We start from the raw sequence: 17,773 nt of genomic DNA on the forward strand, positions 1-17,773 counted from the left end.
GTCTTAGGTTAGGGCTGGCTTTTCGCGTGGTAGATATCCCACAGTCTGGTTTGCTAGCCCAAATTATTTCGCTCAGATAGCGCTCAGGACATTCGGCCCGATTCTTACTCTAAGGGACACAGCCCGCGCCGCACTTCCCTGCCCAGCCCCCGCTTGCTAATGCCGTGTGCAGGCGTCTGCGCTGCTTCTCCGCTGGGGGAGTTACCGTAGGGCTCACAATCCGCGATTTTTAATTGTTTATTTTTTTTTCCCCTCCCTTTTATGTTGCCCTCTGTGCTTCCAAAGCTGGGCACAGATTCGGCAGTGAGAGGGTTTCCTGGTGTTTGGAAACTTCTCTCTTTTTAAGACTCCCTTCCTGGGACGGAACTCCGTCCCTCCCTCTTTTGTCTCTTTTTTTGTCTTTTATATTTTTTCCTACCTCCTTTCGAAGAGTTGGGCTGCTTTTTTGGGTGCCTGATGTCCTCTGCCGGCATTCAGAAGTTGTTTTGTGGAATTTACTCGACGTTTAAATGCTCTTTTGATGAATTTGTGGGGGAGAAAGCGTTCTCCCCGTCCTACTCCTCCACCATCTTGGCTCCTCCCAGCTATGTGTACTTTTTTAAACTGGTAAACTTACCAACCATTTCACGTCTGAATCTCCAACACCTGTCCTTTGGCTTCAACGATGTCCAGGATGTGCGTTGTCAATAACCTGACACATTTATCTGAAGCAAAATAATCCAAGATATTTACTAGAGCTCTAAACTAACATACATAACTCTGAATATTACAATCTGTATAAAACCATGGTATCAAAATAGTCTTCAAGTCCTGAACAAAGACAGTTCTAGTGTAGATAACATTTACTGAGTGCTTTACCATAAGCTGGGCACTGTGCTTTGCATGCAAGTGTTGTACATGCATTTACTCCTCAATACCACTTTCTGAATTGAGCATGATTATTATTGCTTCCATGGTAAAATTGGCATTTAAGGAAGCCAGGAGTCTTTTAAGTTGGAGATATTTATGGAGTCTCCAATACCAGGACCCAAAAATTATTCTTCCTACCTCCAAAGCCCCTGCTCTGAAATTCACTTCATTTTATTGCCTTCCTTTCTCATCCTTAAATATGCATAATTTTTATTAATAATTCAGTATCAACTTTATGGCTTGGACTCCACTTCCAGATTCACTGAGAAATTGATTGGCTATGTCAGATAAGCAAGAGCAAGAAGGAGAAGCAGAGATTGAGGGAAACCAACGGGATTAGAGGAAAAGACTTGAACTGGACCTGCAGGGTATTTTGGCAAACACTGTCCCGTGTCTCCTCTGTTCCCAGAACACCTTTTTGCCCAAATAACCTAGATTTTGTTCTGATTTATGATGTACTCATTCCTGGGTGATTAATTGTTATTGATTAGTAGCCAATCATTATCATCTTATGCTCTACTTTTCCTGCCACCAATATAGCTGTGGTTCAAATTTTAGCTCGTGAAATGTAAGAAGTTTTCTGGGGGTTTGAAAAAAAAAAAAAGACTTTTGTTTTCCTGATTTCAAAAACAAAGTCATAATCATTTCTTCCCACCATCTTAAATACAAAAATGATGTCTGGAGCTACAGTATCCACCTGAGCCCATTTGAGAAAAGTCAAGTAAATCATAATTGAACCTCAGCATAATGGAACCATTCAGCTAGCACTGTCTTCCAGTTTCTTGTTACAGGCGATATCCACTATCAGTCAAATGTCCCATTACTTGGATTCAAAAGCTTTTGTCTCTGATAAAAAGATATAACCTATGGATAAATACAGAGATATAAGTATTTATATTATGAGACTTCAGAAGCAAACAAAAGCAAAGGATTTATAGTTATTTTACTGCTTTATGCCTTCTTCTGGTTGCTTTTCCTGCCATATTTAAATGGCTTTCCTAAGTATGATGATATGTTCCTGGAGAGACAAAGTTTAGTTCTATAAACGACCCAATACCAGACATGTTCAGCTTCGTATTTTGAAGCTACAACTCTGCCACAAAAAAGCACAAAGCTACATACCTCAGAGCACTGAATGATGGCAGAACCAACCAAAGACTTAGTGGAAAACTCACTCTGCTTCTTCATATGCATCTAATTCACTGCCCCTTGGTACCTCAGCAAGTAACAGACACAATAAAATTTCAGTGTAATAGACCCAGCTCATAAAGTTTCCATTTCTACCAGGACTTTTCCTAACATAAAACTGGACACCCCAGCAGCACATTTGCTGTCTACAAGTGCTAAAACTGTGGTTAAAGCTGAATATTAACAGCATTTCACACTTGTGCTGTCATCTGGATTATATAACAATGTGTGGATTTTATAAACAGCAACTGCTCGTTTTTGTGGTTGGCTTTTTACTGGATGTGCCCAAGAGCCATGTGACTGTATGAGCTGGAAACAATGAGATCAAGCAGAAGCGAGAAGTGGCATTCCATGGCACAGGCAAAACCAAGTTCTTCAGGAACTTACAGAAGAAATGGCTACCAGAAAAGTCCTCACACTCCCAAACTGTGGTCAAAACACCACAAAAATCTAAATGTGCATTTTCTTGTCGATTGACTCAGCCATGTGAGAGCTTCTCACGGCTCTTCTAACACGTCATTTTGTCCTAAGAATACTGCTGGACTGTGAAACTGAAAGAGTAGAGCATGGTACTTGTCTAAAGGTAAACCACTTTTAGAAGATACATGTCAAATAATAAAAGCACCCATTATGCTTAAAATCACTGTTGTAGGTATTGATTCCTTCAGTTCAGTCACTCAGTTGTGTCTGACTCTTTGCAACCCCCTGGACCACAGCACGCCAGGCTTCCCTGTCCATCACTGACTCCCAGACTTTTCTCAAACTCATGTCCATCGAGTCAGTGATACTATCCTCTGTCGTCCCCTTCTTCTCCTGGCTTCAATCTTTCCCAACATCAGGGTCTTTTCCAGTGAGTCAGTTCTTCACATCAGGTGGCCAAAGTATTGGAGTTTCAGCCTCAGTATCATTCCTTCCAATAAATATTAGCACTAATTTCCTTTAGGATTGACTGGTTGGATCTCCTTGCAGTCCAATGACTCTCAAGAGTCTTCTCCAACACCACAGTTGAAAAGCATCAATTCTTTAGCACTCAGCTTTCTTTATAGTCCAATTCTTAGGGCTTCCCTGATAGCTCAGTTGGTAAAAAATTCACCTGCAATGCAGGAGACCCAGGTTTGATTTCTGGGTCAGAAAGATCCACTAGAAAAGGGATAGCCTACCCACTCCAGTATTTTGGGGCTTCCCTTATGGCTCAGCTGGTAAAGAATCTGCCTGCAATGCAAAGAGTCAGACACAACTAAGCGACTTCACTTTCACTTTTCACTTTCATGCATTGGAGAAGGAAATGGCAACCCACTCCAGTGTTCTTGCCTGGAGAATCCCAGGGACGGTGGAGCCTGGTGGGCTGCCATCTGTGGGGTTGCGCAGAGTTGGACACAACTAAAGCGACTTAGCAGCAGCAACAGCAATGACCTGGGTTCAATCCCCGGGTTGGTAAGATCCCCTGGACAAAATTGATTCCTAAGAACCAACATTTTACATCTGCCTGACAAATGACCTATTATTTTATGGAATGATGCAATGTGTTTAGAGGTCTTTTTGTAATACTGAGGGCTTCCCAAGTGGTTCAGACTGTAAAGCGTCTGCCTGCAATGTGGGAGACCCAGGTTCGATCCCTGGATTGGGAAGATCCCCTGGAGAAGGAAATGGCAACCCACTCCAGTATTCTTGCCTGGAAAATTCCATGGATGGAGAAGCCTGGTAGGCTACAGTCCATGCGATCAAAAAGAGTCAGACACAACTGAGCAACTTCACTCACTCTTTGTAATATTAGTGCTGAGAATGGAAGTGAATGTAATTGCCCATGACTGTGTCCAGAGAAAATGTATGTAACATAAAAGATAAAAACAAATCACAATGGAGATGAAAAAGGAAGAAAAAATTCCCCAAATACTATATATGGATAACATCTTTAGGGAAGAGCCAGTGGAGGTAGAGAATTAGGTACAGATGGATAAAGGGTCCTGTGGTCTACTAAAGATCCTGTTCTAATATAAATATTAGAAGGCCTACTTGTAAATCAATATTTTTAATGTATTGTTGTGTCAATTGGCTAATATTGACATTTAAGGAAGACATTGGAATTTGTCAAAAGAGGCAAACAGAGATACCTCTATCACTGTAGATCTTCTAATACAACTGTGGGTTTGAGGCATAATCTCATAATGAACTACATAAGAATACAAAAATTAGATAACAACCAAAGTTAGGCAAAAGATGTTCCAATAGAGAATGGGATTAGAAAGCAAGTGCATTGACAATACATAAGTGTTAATCAAGTTGTACTGGATAAAGATGAACTGCATTTAGCTGTGGGGTTATAACAAAAGTAAGACATGACTGACCTCAGGACATCTCAGCTTGCCATGGAGACAGTCTTACTGTTTCAGTAAAATATCTGTGTTGCAATCCTTTTACATCTATTCCATCTCAAAACTTACAGTCTTACACTCAAAGCTTATACTCATCATCTCAAGGCATCAACTTTTTTATAACATCGCACTCTTTCATTAATTCTGGACCCACACCCTATCCTCTACTCCAATATATCTCCAACCTGATTCTATTTCATGGTGTCTCTCTACCCAACATTTTCAAAACTTTAGTTGTTCCTGCTATCTATCTGATCCCCTCCATGCTGCCTATTTCAAATTCCAAAGAGAAGACCACTGATGGGAGATGGCCATGTTTTCAGGACAGGACACATTATGGTTTGCTTATATCCTGCAGGTTAACCCTCCCTGGATAAGTGCCCTTCCTGATCCCAGGGCTCCCCAATAAAATGGATTAATAGTCCATGAGAAACCACCTAGTTCTTTTGAGAATGAAATGTGATATTAAAAGCCACGTGTATAGAACTGGCACCTTGCAGACACTCCAGAAATGCTATTCCACTTTTTTCTTCCCCACCTACTAATTCTAGGGCACTGGCTGTTTTCCTTTCCATCTGTGCTAGGAATCCTTTTGTGATCCAGGGACTAGAAACCTTGCACCGACTGGAACATGGCAGTCATTCAACATCTCCCCTGTCTGCTCTCACTAAGTTCATCTGACCCAATGGGAATGGAGAATTTCAGACTGCTTCATGGGTCACTCTGGAAAATTCCAAATTGAAGCTTTTTTGAGAAAGGAGACATTACCTCAGAACTTCCACATGTAGCTATTATGGAGTTTCTGTTTATGTGAATGGATATTTTCACCAGATATTGGAAAAATGCTAAAGCTCAACTCTAGTGCAGAAAAGGCATCTCATTTAGCCATTAGCTTAAGGTATTATGAGAAATATAGTCTAATTAGACAAATGCTCCATGAGAACTGTGGCCAAAGCAAATTATTATTTCAAAAAGAGAAAAATATATAAAGAAAAAACAGATGTCTGTCATTTTCTTTTTGTCAGTGCCTTTGAAAAAACAGACTTGGTCTCAAATGAATGCCTTAAATTCCAAACGACCATTGAGAAATTAGGGAAGCCTAGTCTCTCTGCTGATTGGATGGATGAATAGATGAGTGTTCAAGGTTTTTTGTTTTTTTTTTTTTTTAATTTTTATCTACTGTGAATAAATCAGTGGAATATTAACTGAGAAGGGCTTTAGAATGCTTCTTGGAGCACAGGCATTTGAAGAAAATAATAAAGGATGAGTAATTAGAAGTGAAGTTTGGGGAAAGAATATTTTTGATTGAATAGAAAGTATAGAGAAAGGCATAGAGAAAACTAAAATAAATAAAATTTTATCTCCCATGTAATGAACAGTAAAAGTACCTCTTCACTTTCACTTGTCAATAGAAAGAAGACTTTTTTCCAAAAGAAATCAGAAAACTTCAAAAAGTACATAAAATGTGTTTTTAGTAAACAATATTTTCTTATTAATTTATGGCCCATTTCTTTTTTAAAAATATATTTACTTTGGATAAAAGCAATGAGTATATACTTGATTTGAAACTAGAAAAATTCTATAACCTAAAATGTAATTTTTATTGTCCATATGATTCTACTATTCTTATTCATACAAATACATATTTATTTAATTACCATAGTATATTTGATATTTCATTTTAACATCATTTTGTAAATGTTTTACCATTATCTTTATAATTATTATGTTTAATTATTCATAACACTGTATTGAATGGAGAAATCATAACTTACTGAATTGTACCATTTAAGTGTTTCAATGTTTTTGTCATCATATATAAATTTATAAAGAATAATCTCTATTAATATGCCCTTTTTATTGCAATTGGCTTCTTTCTTTAGGATAAATTCTCAGGAGTGACATTACTAGATCAGAGGACACAATCTTTATTACTGGGGTTCTTGATGCATATTGCCAATTGCAATCACAAGACAATTACCAATCACACACCAACCAGTAGTGAAGTGAAGTGAAAGCCGCTCAGTCGTGTCCAACTGTTTGTGACCCCATGGACTATACAGTCCATGGAATTCTCCAGGTCAGAATACTGGAGTGGAGTAGCCTATCCCTTCTCCAGCAGATCCTCCCAACCCAGGGATCGAACCAGGGTATCCTGCATTGCAGGCTTATTCTTTACCAGCTGAGCTATCAGGGAAGCCAACCAGTAGTACATCAGTGTATTAATTTGGCAGAGCACTGCCAGCTTTGGGTGCCAACATTTAATTGTTGAATAATTTAGCAGATAGGATAAATAAAACAAATAATTGGGAGAATTTTAACTATAATGAACGATTCCACTAATACTAATTAAGCCCAGGTCCAGGTAGGGAGTGTAGAGATGACTTTTTATCCTCACTTCATGCAGCAAAATAGTAGAGAAAGAGAAGCAAGATGAGAAAGGGAATCACAGCTCTGGACACCAAGGCCACTGGACCTTGGTTAGGATATTGTCTTTGATTTCAGTGCTGTGCAGAGCTGCTATAAGGGAAATTGGGGATTTCATTTGACCCCTGACTTCCAAGAGCTTTTTAAAAATCTTAGTGAAGAGGTTAGAATCAGGGACTGTTCCCCATCTTTCAAAAAAAAAAACCTGCCCCTAACTCCATCCCCACCAATGTGCAGAAAACAGAGTACCACAACCAATCCTTGGAGGAATGACTCCACATCTTTAAGTAAGACAGGAAAAAGGCAGGATATTAAGCTCCCCCCACCGCCCGCCCCATACTGGGAGCAGTGCTGGGTGCTCTACACATCTGGTCTCTTTACCCTAACAACAGTCCGTGAGGCCAGGCCCATTCTTCCACTGAGGGAACTAAGGTTCAATGTACTTATTTTGGAAACACCTTCTATTTGTCCTTCTTACTGATGGATAAGCCAGACCATCCTCAAAGAACTTTGATAGAATTAGAACCATTCTTACCCTGACTTTCCTTTTTAAATCCCCGAGGTACCTTCACTGTCTCCACCCTAGGGAAACTGGGGGCCTCCAGACTTCAGAAGACTGGCACATCAGGTGAACTGAACCTATTCCCTTCACCCATCTTATACATGTTTAGGACTTCCACAGGAGGCCAGCTGGATCCCACTGATCTAGAAATGAACTTAACCGAAAGTCTCTCAGTCATGTCCAGCTCATTGTGACCCCATGGACTGTAGCCCACCAGATCCTCTGTCCACAGAATTCTCCAGGCAGGAATACTGGAGTGGGTAGCTGTTCCCTCCTCCATGGGATCTTCCCAACCCAGGGATCGAACCCATGTCTCCTGCATTGCAGGCGGATCCTTTACTGTCTGAGCCCCCAGGGCAGCCCAAGAATACTGGAGTGGGTAGCCTATCCCTTCTCCAGGGGATGTCCCTGACCCAGGAATCAAACGGGGGTCTCCTGCATTGCAGGTAGATTCTTTACCAGCTGAGCTACCAGGGAAGCCCAATCTAGGAATAAATGAGATCAGAAGTCCAAATCTTGACTATCTTCTATGATTTTAAGCTAGTCCCCTCTGTTCCCTAGGTCTCAATTCCTCAAATGTGTATGGAGACACAGGAAGAGACCAGGAGATTCGGGGGATTATTCCTGCTTTACTAATGAATCACAAAACTTTCTCCATGGACGGCACAACCAGGAAGAAACCAGGCTGAGAACTGGTTCTCCCCAGAAATGTGATTCTACAGTTTCAGTTTCCTGGAATAACTGAAGAGTGTGGTAATCAAATCCATGGAGAGCGACTTTATGTGGCTAATATTCCAAAGCTTTTTAAGTGCAGTAATAAACAGAGCACATCTTGGTGACACAGAAATTACGAGGCAGAGACCATAATAATAACTCATGTCTGCTTCTATTCACCAGAATAGACAAGAGATACTTCCACTCCCAAGACACTAGTGCAGCAAAAAAAAAAAAAAAAGCAATTCCATTAGTTGCCACCACATGTATTTTGCTTTATGCTAGTTTTTTTTTTTTTTCTGCCACCCACAAAAGTGAAACCCAATCATCTGGAGAAGCTGTCTTATGTCTAGGAGTTAGTGGTGGTTAATTAACTGAATCATTTGAAGCTAGGCATCATGCTTTCCATCCTGGAAAGCAAAGGTCTTTTTTATTAGGCATTTTTGGTTTACAACAATATATATTCAATAGCTGGGAAACAATTTTGAATATTAATACATCACATTTGCAAAAGATTTCCCAAATTTGAAAATTTCAAGGAAATTCAGTGATCATGTTAGCCTAAGTTTATCTCCTCCATCTCACCACCTCCCACCCTTAAAATAACTCTTGGGGAGACTTTTATCTGACTTTTGCTGAATACATAGACACTGAACCTTACTATTTGATTTTCTATGATTCATCCCATTCTATCTTGTGTAAGAGTTCCAATTAATGGTGTGAGAAAGTGAGGAAGCATTTATTTTTTTGTACATCTGTTCTTCGAGGATGGATAATGAGCCTCACACTTCTCCCCATGTTAAGCACAGACAATTCCTCCACCATTCCTGGCTGGTGATAAATATCAGATCCTTTTCCCATCTTGCTTTTGCTTCCCAAAGTGGAATGCACCCTCGACCAATGCACACTTTAAAACAATCCATCTACACAACAACACCTCTAACATAGGCTGTGTCTGAGAAAATGATTAGAATTATCACCTCCCTTAATCTGTACACTCCATCTCTAGTAATATTGCCTAACCATGCTGTAAGTCTCTTTCAGCACCCATGGCACTCATCTGGCTGTGCTTAGTCCTGTGGTCAATTTGTGAACTGTACTCTTTCTCCAAGACACAAGCAGGGGAAGATTGAGAATCAGAATGCTCACAGTCACTCAGAAGAGTGCCATTTTACAAAATCAAAGTCAGCCTAGATTATATTTTGGACACCCCCTTCCTTTTTGCTGCTCTCAGACCCTCTGTGTCTCTTCTACCTCAACACAGCTATCAGGCTTCTCCTCAAAGGTAGTGTGCTATAATGGTTAAGAGCCTGGCATGCTCAGGGTCATCTCCCAGTTCTGACCTTGGCTAACTCTGTAGATTTCAGAAATTCACTTAATGTTTTTGTGCCTCGTGTGTAAAACAATAATAGTACCTCCTTTATTGTGTTGAGTATTTAATATATCTAAACATCTCGGACAGTGCCTGGAACATATTGGGTGCTTGCTGTGCTATAACTTTAGCAAAGTATTAGGGATAATCAGGCCTCGGGGACAGGCCACCAGGAGTATAGTCATTACCCAGGTTCCCATAACCAATGTCTCCTTAGACTTGTCCTGTTCTTTCGATTTCTCTATCCATCAAGTGGGGAAAACTAACAAGATACCTAGGGTCCTTTCCAGTCCTCCTATTTATCAATAGGAGGACTTGTTATTGTTGGCAAGTCTTGGATCATCTAGCTCCTGCTGTGTATAGAACAAGCACCCCCAGCTTGGATAGTAGGTGATAAAAGATGAGATCTGGGGGACTTCCCTGGAAGCCCAGTGGTTAAGATTCCACACTGGCAATTCAGGGAGCACAGGTTTGATCCTCGGGGGAGAACTAAGATCCCACATGTCATGCAGTGAGGCTAAAAAATAAATTTTCTTTAAAAAGATTTTTCTAAAAGCTGAGATTTGACTTGTCTTGAAGATGTTGCTTTTTTCATCCAAACAAATAAAGAAGTCAAGGTGAAAGGCTTTGTAATTATGGAAGGGAAATTTGGGAATACTGCTAAAGACAGTAGTGTCTTTTCAGAGTCTCTTTATATCACACCATGGAGGCAGGAAAGTCAAAGTGTTAGTCACTCAATCCTGTCTGACTCTTTGCAACCCCATGGGCAATAGTCCGCCAGATTCCTCTGTCCATGGAATTCTCCAGGCAAGAATATTGGCATGGATTGCCATTCCCTTCTCCCGGGGATCTTCCTAACCAAGGGACTGAACCCAGGTCTCCAGCATTGCAGGCAGATTCTTTACCATCTGAGCCCCCATGTAGGCAGGATTCTCATCCAAAAATTGCTGTAGTTGGTAACATGGTGAATGCATTATTAAGAGCTACCTGGGCAGTCAGGGATGAGGACTGTGTCATCCTGAGGACTGAAATAGACAAAAGGAATCAGTTTTTCATGGAAATTCTTGGCTTTGCCTGGGCTTCTGAAAACCCACACGGTAAATGCGGTGAAAAAGGCAGCACACCACAGCAGAAGGCCAGAGGTCTGGGGCTGCTTCAGCTACAAAACCAACACAGCACCTCATTAACCTCGGCATCTGAACCAGCCAGAGACGCAGCCTCTTTGTTGGCCCAGTGGGATCCTGACACTCTCCCTTAGATCCTGAACGTGACAGCACTGTGAAAGCAGGAGGCTCGACATCGGCTGCAATGTGGGTAGTGACACTAGGGTGCCAGACCCTCCAAGACCAGAATCTGCACCCTGCAACCTCTTCTTTGAAGCTGGATATAAATCTTCAGCCACTCTGAAATACGAAGGCACAATTTTTGCCTTTTCCTGCTCACTGCCCTCAAATAGCTTCCTTGACATCTAGAGCTCTTTGTGGTAAAGTTCTCTGTCACTTAATGCATAGCTAGGAATACCTTTCTTGATCTGACCATCGTATCTCCTCAGCTTCGCTTTCACACATCCTGATTTTTTTAAGCAATCATTTTTTTCCCCCTTTTTGGCTGCACTGTGTCTTCATTGTGGTATGCAGGCTCTTTGTTGTGATGTATAGACTGTTGTAGGTTTAATGCCCAGGTTGAGCTGCCCAGAGGCAGGCAGGATCCTAGCTTCCTGATGAGGGATCAAACCCATGTCCCCTGCATTGGAAGGCAGATTCTTAACCACTGGACCACCACGGAAGTCCCCACATCCTGCTTTCAATTCTAAGATCTAGTTGATCACTCTTCCAGTTTCTTGAACGTTCTTGAGTGTTTTCTCTCACTTTATGCTGTCCCTTCTGCTCGGCTTGTTCCTAATCATCTTTTGAGTCCTAGCTTTTTTACCTTTTCTAACCCTTTCCTCTTTAGGCTACATGTAACCTAAGTGCCCTATACCTCTCCACCATAGTCCACAACCACAATCAATTGGAATTAATTATTTAATTTGCTGTCCTCCCTCCTGGAATCTATAGGAATCTTTATAATTGCAGAGACCACTTGCTGCTGCTGCTGCTGCTGCTAAGTTGCTTCAATCATGCCCCGAATATGTGCGACCCCATAGACGGCAGCCCACCAGGCTCCTCTGTCCCTGGGATTCTCCAGGCAGGAACACTGGAATGGGTTGCCATTTCCTTCCCCAATGCACGCATGCATGCTTAGTCGCTTCAGTCATGTCCGACTCTGTGTGACCCTATGAACAGCAGCCCACCAGGCTCCTCTGTCCCTGGGATTCTCCAGGCAAGAATACTGGAATGGGTTGCCATTTCCTTCTCCACATAGATCTCTTTAATTTTCAACATCCTCAGTACTTAACAGAATGACTCACATACATTGGCATTCAATAAATATGAATGTTAAAGAAATACGACTTTAAAAAAAATTTTTTTTTGGTCACACCGCAGTATGTGGGATCTTAGTTCCCTGACCAGGAATCAAACTCATGCCTGCTTGCAGTGGAAGCACAGAGTCTTAACCATTAGACCACCAGAAGTCCCAAGATACACGGCATCTTTTACTGACTTTCTGTGAAGCTCTTCTCTCTTCACCAAAACCATATTTATATTCTTTTTGTTTCTTTAAACATTCTCCCAATTCTTCTCCTTATTTCTAGTGCCTGTCCTTGGCTTGAAGAACTGCTGCATTTCAATTCTTCTTATAATAGTTAACTTAAATGTCACCTCCTGCAAGAAGGCCCTCTGACCTAGTTCTCAGGCAGTGAGGTATGCCCTGTACCCTGCCTCTTGTCTATATGATTACCAAAGGAATTACTATACTGACTTACTTGTTTACATGCCTGTCCTGACTGAACTCTGAGGCCTGTGAGTACAGAAATCTGGTCTTTTCATCCTTGCTTCCTTCTCCCTGCAATATGTGCAGTGAAAAAAACAGTAGCACTTAATGAATATTGAACACGTGTTAACCATCCTCTTCTTTTTCACAGTGAAAATGCCGAGTACCTACAAAGGTGAAGAGACCTTACTGATCCAGGAAAAGGACCCAGACCACCTCAGCCTAATTCATTCTTTCATTTGGCAAACACTTCTTCATTTGCTCATTCTAGGTGATAGAGTCTCAATGGAGAGAACAAAAGCCACCTGTAATCACTCTGAGATAGATAGCCTATGCTTACCACTAATTACATTTTCACTTTCTGTCCTCTTGACCTTAACTACCACCATTCTTCTAAAAGACCTCAAGAGAGTAAGACTTAATTTTGCTAAAAGAGTGATTGAAATCCCTGCTTGTGTTCCTTAGTAAAAACTTCCTAGCTGAAATTAGTGAGCACCATGATATTATTGTACTAAATGACTTTTTAGTGTCATTGTCTTGATTGCAGCATGCCATCTGGCAAAATGCTACATTTATTGGAATAAGCTCTGTGGTCATCAAGAGTCAATTGGAGATTAGAGGACTGAAATGAGAATGTGGAAAACTCCCAGAGTCACAAGGCTCTTGACTGCTTCTCATGGGAAGAGCTCTCTTAAATGGCATTGTTCCCATCGGCCTTAGCTTAGTCTGCTCAAGAAGACTCATCATGCCTTCCTTCTATTTTGACATCCAGTGATTAATTACCCCTAAGACCATGAATGAGTCAGAAAATAATACAAAATTGAATCGGAAAAGCCATCACTCTCTTTATAGGAATCAAAGCAACAACATGAGGGATTGGGTTGCACAGAAATGGATTTCAGATTAGTAATAAAACTTGCTGAATTAGCCAAATTCAGAATGCAGCTTACATTTCTGAAAAGAAAGAGTCTGTCATACAGAGTGAAGTCAGTTATATATGTTAGTTGCTCAGTCATGTCCAACTCTTTGCAACCCCATGGGGTGTAGCCCACCAGGCTCTTCTGTCTGTGGGATTTTCCAGACAAGAACACTGGAGTGGGCTGCCATTTCCTTCTCCAGGGGATCTTCCTGACCCAGGGATCAAACCTGAGTCTCCTGCACTGCAGGCAGACTCTTTACCATTTGAGCCACCAGGGAAGCCCTGCAATCTACTTGATTTCTCTGGATCTCTGGTTCCATTGTTTATAGAAGGTAGATGATGACAAAGGCCATTTCACAGGGCTATGGTGAAGGCTATATTATGTTGTGAATGCAACATAGTGCCAGTCAGCATTAATTCCTTGGCATTCTCTAAAATTAAATCCTTCTCTCTTATAGGTCAATAGGAGATAACCCAGGTTGAAAAATCAGTCTGCATATTTTGAAAAACTGTGTAAGCTCACTAAATAAATTCTAGTTCCACCCACCCCTTACACCAGCCCCCATGTAATTCATTGATTACTTCTCTGAACCTCTATTCCCTTGTCTTTAAAATGGAGGGAAGAGGAAATACAGTAAGTTTCCTACATATAAACCTCCCAGTTGCAAACTTTCAAAGGCAGAAATGTATATTCCATCAACATCAAGTATGAGTTAGGTTGCAACTTGCCTTCCATCTCCTGTTTCTGACAATCCTTCTGCTCTACCATCACCCACCTCCAATCCTGCCTCTAGTAATTCTTCTCCCGTTCACTCAACACCAGCCCCTATATGCTAGCTGTTGTACTACACTGCTGTATTTTTCAAGGTATTGAGATTAAAAATATTTTATTTTTTGCTTTTTACTGTTGTGTGAAAAATATTATAAACCTATACACAGTACTACATAGCTAATTGTGTTAGTTGCATACCTAGGCTAACTTTGTTGGACTTACAAATAAATTGGACTTAAAAATGCACTCTTAGAACAGAACTCATTCATATGTAGGGGACTTATTAGACCTTAAAGGACTATTTTGCAATTCTCGTGAAGCAGCCCATGTAACGACTTAACACTAATTACTGTGGTAAGTCCTACATAATACTAGGTGTCCTGATGATAGAAAGCATTACTATGGATGTTTCTGGCTTTCATCATTCATGCCTGCCTTTTCAAATATAGCTTCTCTGGTGGCTCAGATGATAAAGAATCTACCTGCAATGCAGGAGAACCAGGTTCAATCCCTGGGTCAGAAAGATTCTCTGAGGGAGAGACTGGCTAGTATTCTGATGGTCTAGTATTCTTGCTTGGAGAATTCCATGGACAGAGGAGGCTGTCAGAGGTGCCTGTCAGGCTACAGTCCATGAGGTTGCAAAGAGTCAGACACGACTGAGAGACTAACACTTTCACTTTCTCAATAATAAACAAGCGTGTAACTGGGAATATGAAGCCGTGGTTGTTGGTAATTTTTGAAGGATCTTCCCAATGCCAAAATTCAAATCTATAAATTCACTATTATTTAAATGGTTGTTTATGGCCATCACCTGGGCTGATGCTTGATAGCCCAGGTCCCAGAATTCCACTTATGGAACATTTTCACGTCCTAGCACTCTGTTTAGAACTAAGAATAAAGGGAAGAGGAAGCATACTTCCTAACCTCAAAGAAACCACATTGGAAAAAGAAATACACAGAAAACAATAAAAATCTCCCCTTCCCTTCACATCACTTGGGCGGGGGGGAGGGAAAAACAGATCCCCACTGAGAATTGTAAAAGTTCCTACAATAGTAGGGAAAGGTAACCACCAGAACTGCTTTTAAACCTGTTGCATTAATCAGCAACAACTCTCCTCAGTGAACTTACTTTTTCAAGCCAATCAATCAGTGACAGTGTTTCCCCCAAGTGACCCTCCTTATGCAGATACCAGGCCACTTATCTCCCTAAAACCCACCAGTTCAACCTCCACACTTCCCCAGGGCCCCATAAGACCCACCACCTGCACCAAGTCAGGAGCATGGCTCTCCCTAATCAGTTTCAATATCACCAGTTTCATCTTTTAATCTGAGATAATGAGTGATAGGGGGCTTCCCAAGGGGCTTAGTGGTAAAAAATCTGCCTGCCAGTGCACAGGAGAGCCAGATTCAATCCCTAGGTCAGGAAGATCCCCTGGAGGAGGAAATGGCAACCCATTCCAGTATTCTTGCCTGGAGAATACCATGGACAGAGGAGTCTGGTGAGCTACAGTCCATAGGGTCACAAAGAGTCGGACATGGCTGAGCACAGCACACACACGCAATGAGTGATGATATCCTGATTCTTTGACTCTATAACACACATCCAACCAGTCCATTCTAAAGGAGATCAGCCCTGGGTGTTCTTTGGAAGGAATGATGCTAAAGCTGAAACTCCAGTACTTTGACCACCTCATGTGAAGAGTTGACTCATTGGAAAAGACTGATGCTGGGAGGGATTGGGGGCAGGAGGAGAAGGGGATGACAGAGGATGAGATGGCTGGATGGCATCACTGACTCGATGGACGTGAATCTGAGTGAACTCCAGGAGATGGTGATGGACAGGGAGGGCTGGCGTGCTGCAATTCATGGGGTCGCAAAGAGTCGGACACAACTGAGCAACTGAACTGAACTGAAAATACACTTCATATCAAGTTAATTCCAGATAGATTAAGATTAAAATGCATGTGAGGGGGTTTCCCTGGCAGCCCAGTCATGAAGAGTCCACCCTGTGATGCAGGAAGCACTGGTTCAGTCCGTGGTCTGGGAAGATTCCACATGCCACAGAGCAACTGAGCCCGTGTGCCACAACTACTGAGCTCATGTGCTCTAGAACCCACGCTCCACAAGAAGAGAAGCCACCACTGAAGTGACACATCTGCACACCACAACTGGAGAAGCAGCACCCGCTTGCCACAACCAAAGCCCAAACAGAGTAATGAAGGTTCCATGTAGTCAATAAAATAAATAAAATATATACTAAAAAATAAAATGCACATGAGTGCATGGTATGCATATGATCATAAGAGCATCAGGACAAAACACACACTTTAAAAAAATACATAGTTTTGCTGTAGCAATAGTCTTTTTTCCCAGAATGGCATCAAAGGCAGAAACTATAATAGCAAATTCAGGTAGAATTGAAACTTCTGGAAGATAAAATGACACAACACTAGCATCAATACTTAAACCACCATCACCACGAAACAGTCACCAACAGCACCACTATCACCATTCCCACTACTATAAACAGAACTAAAAAGCAAATGGCAGAAAGAAGAGGAAATATTTCAATATATAAGACAACATAAAGATGAATGTTCCGAAGTATATAGAGAGAGCTCTTAAAATCAGTAAGAAAAGATAGGGTTAGATTTTTTAAAAGGTCAAAGGATACAAAAGTAGTCACAAAAGGCAGGCAGACAAACAGCAAGAGGGAAGACTAAAGGACCACAGATTGAAAAGAAAGCTCATTATCAATAGTCACAGAAATGCACATTTTAGAAGACTGACAATGCCTCATTTTTGATCAAAACTATTGAAATATATCTTCATATGCTGTTAGTGGAAAAGGAAATTGGCCAAATCTTTTTGAAAGGTTATTTGGCAATGTACTCCAAGAGTACAAACTTTCAGTTATAAGGTGAATAAGTTTTTGGAATCTGATGTACAGCAAGGTGAATACAGTTAACAATACGGAATTATACACCTGAAAGACGCTGAGAGAGTACATCTTAAAGGTTTTCACCACACACACGAAAAATGGTAAATATGTAAGATGAAGGATGTGTTATTGAGTGATCATTTCACAATATAGACACATTGCACACCTTCAATTTACACAGTGTTGTATTTCAGTTGTATCTTAAAGCTGGGGAAAAAAAACTCTATCCTTAAAAAAATAAAAGTGCAGTACATGAAAAATGGGACAGAGTCCTCAGTTTCTCAGAATTTGGGATGATTTTAGGAAGTACAAGAATGCTAAGACCACATGAAATCACCTAGATTAACACAGTGAGAGCATGACTCCCCTTTCAAATCTCCTGATTGTCAAGAAAAAAGCATTAGTTGGGTGCTAGAGCTATCCTACCTATCATTTGCTAATAGACATTTTTAACAAATAGAGAATGTGCTCAAAGTTCACAGTCTTCTGGAAGAAAACATTTTCTAGTTAGAACATAGTGACTTTTCTTCATGCTTTATATATGTGTATATATATATATATATATAATGTCATGCCTAGGTCAGTCTCTTGTGGGGTCCCTGCTCTTTTCTCCTGGGTCCTGGTGTGCACAAGGTTTTGTTTGTGCCCTCCAAGAGTCTGTTTTCCCAGTCCTGTGTAAGTTCTGTAGTAAAATGGAGCAAACAAAACAAAATGGAGCAGTGA

The 17,773-nt window shown here is 41.0% G+C and overlaps 1 long non-coding RNA gene across 1 annotated transcript in view; it reads right to left on the reverse strand.

Moving 5' to 3' along the window:
* Nucleotides 1-1,473: 1,473 nt before the first annotated feature.
* LOC123329509 overlaps nucleotides 1,474-17,773 on the reverse strand; it is a 33,238-nt gene continuing 16,938 nt past the window's right edge. Inside the window, exon 3 of the long non-coding RNA XR_006640053.1 lies at nucleotides 1,474-1,773. This is a non-coding gene — a long non-coding RNA (uncharacterized LOC123329509). The remainder of the gene's footprint in view (nucleotides 1,774-17,773) is intronic.

The sequence above is a fragment of the Bubalus bubalis genome, chromosome 15 (assembly GCF_019923935.1).
Source record: "Bubalus bubalis isolate 160015118507 breed Murrah chromosome 15, NDDB_SH_1, whole genome shotgun sequence".
NCBI classification, from domain to species: Eukaryota; Metazoa; Chordata; class Mammalia; order Artiodactyla; family Bovidae; genus Bubalus; species Bubalus bubalis.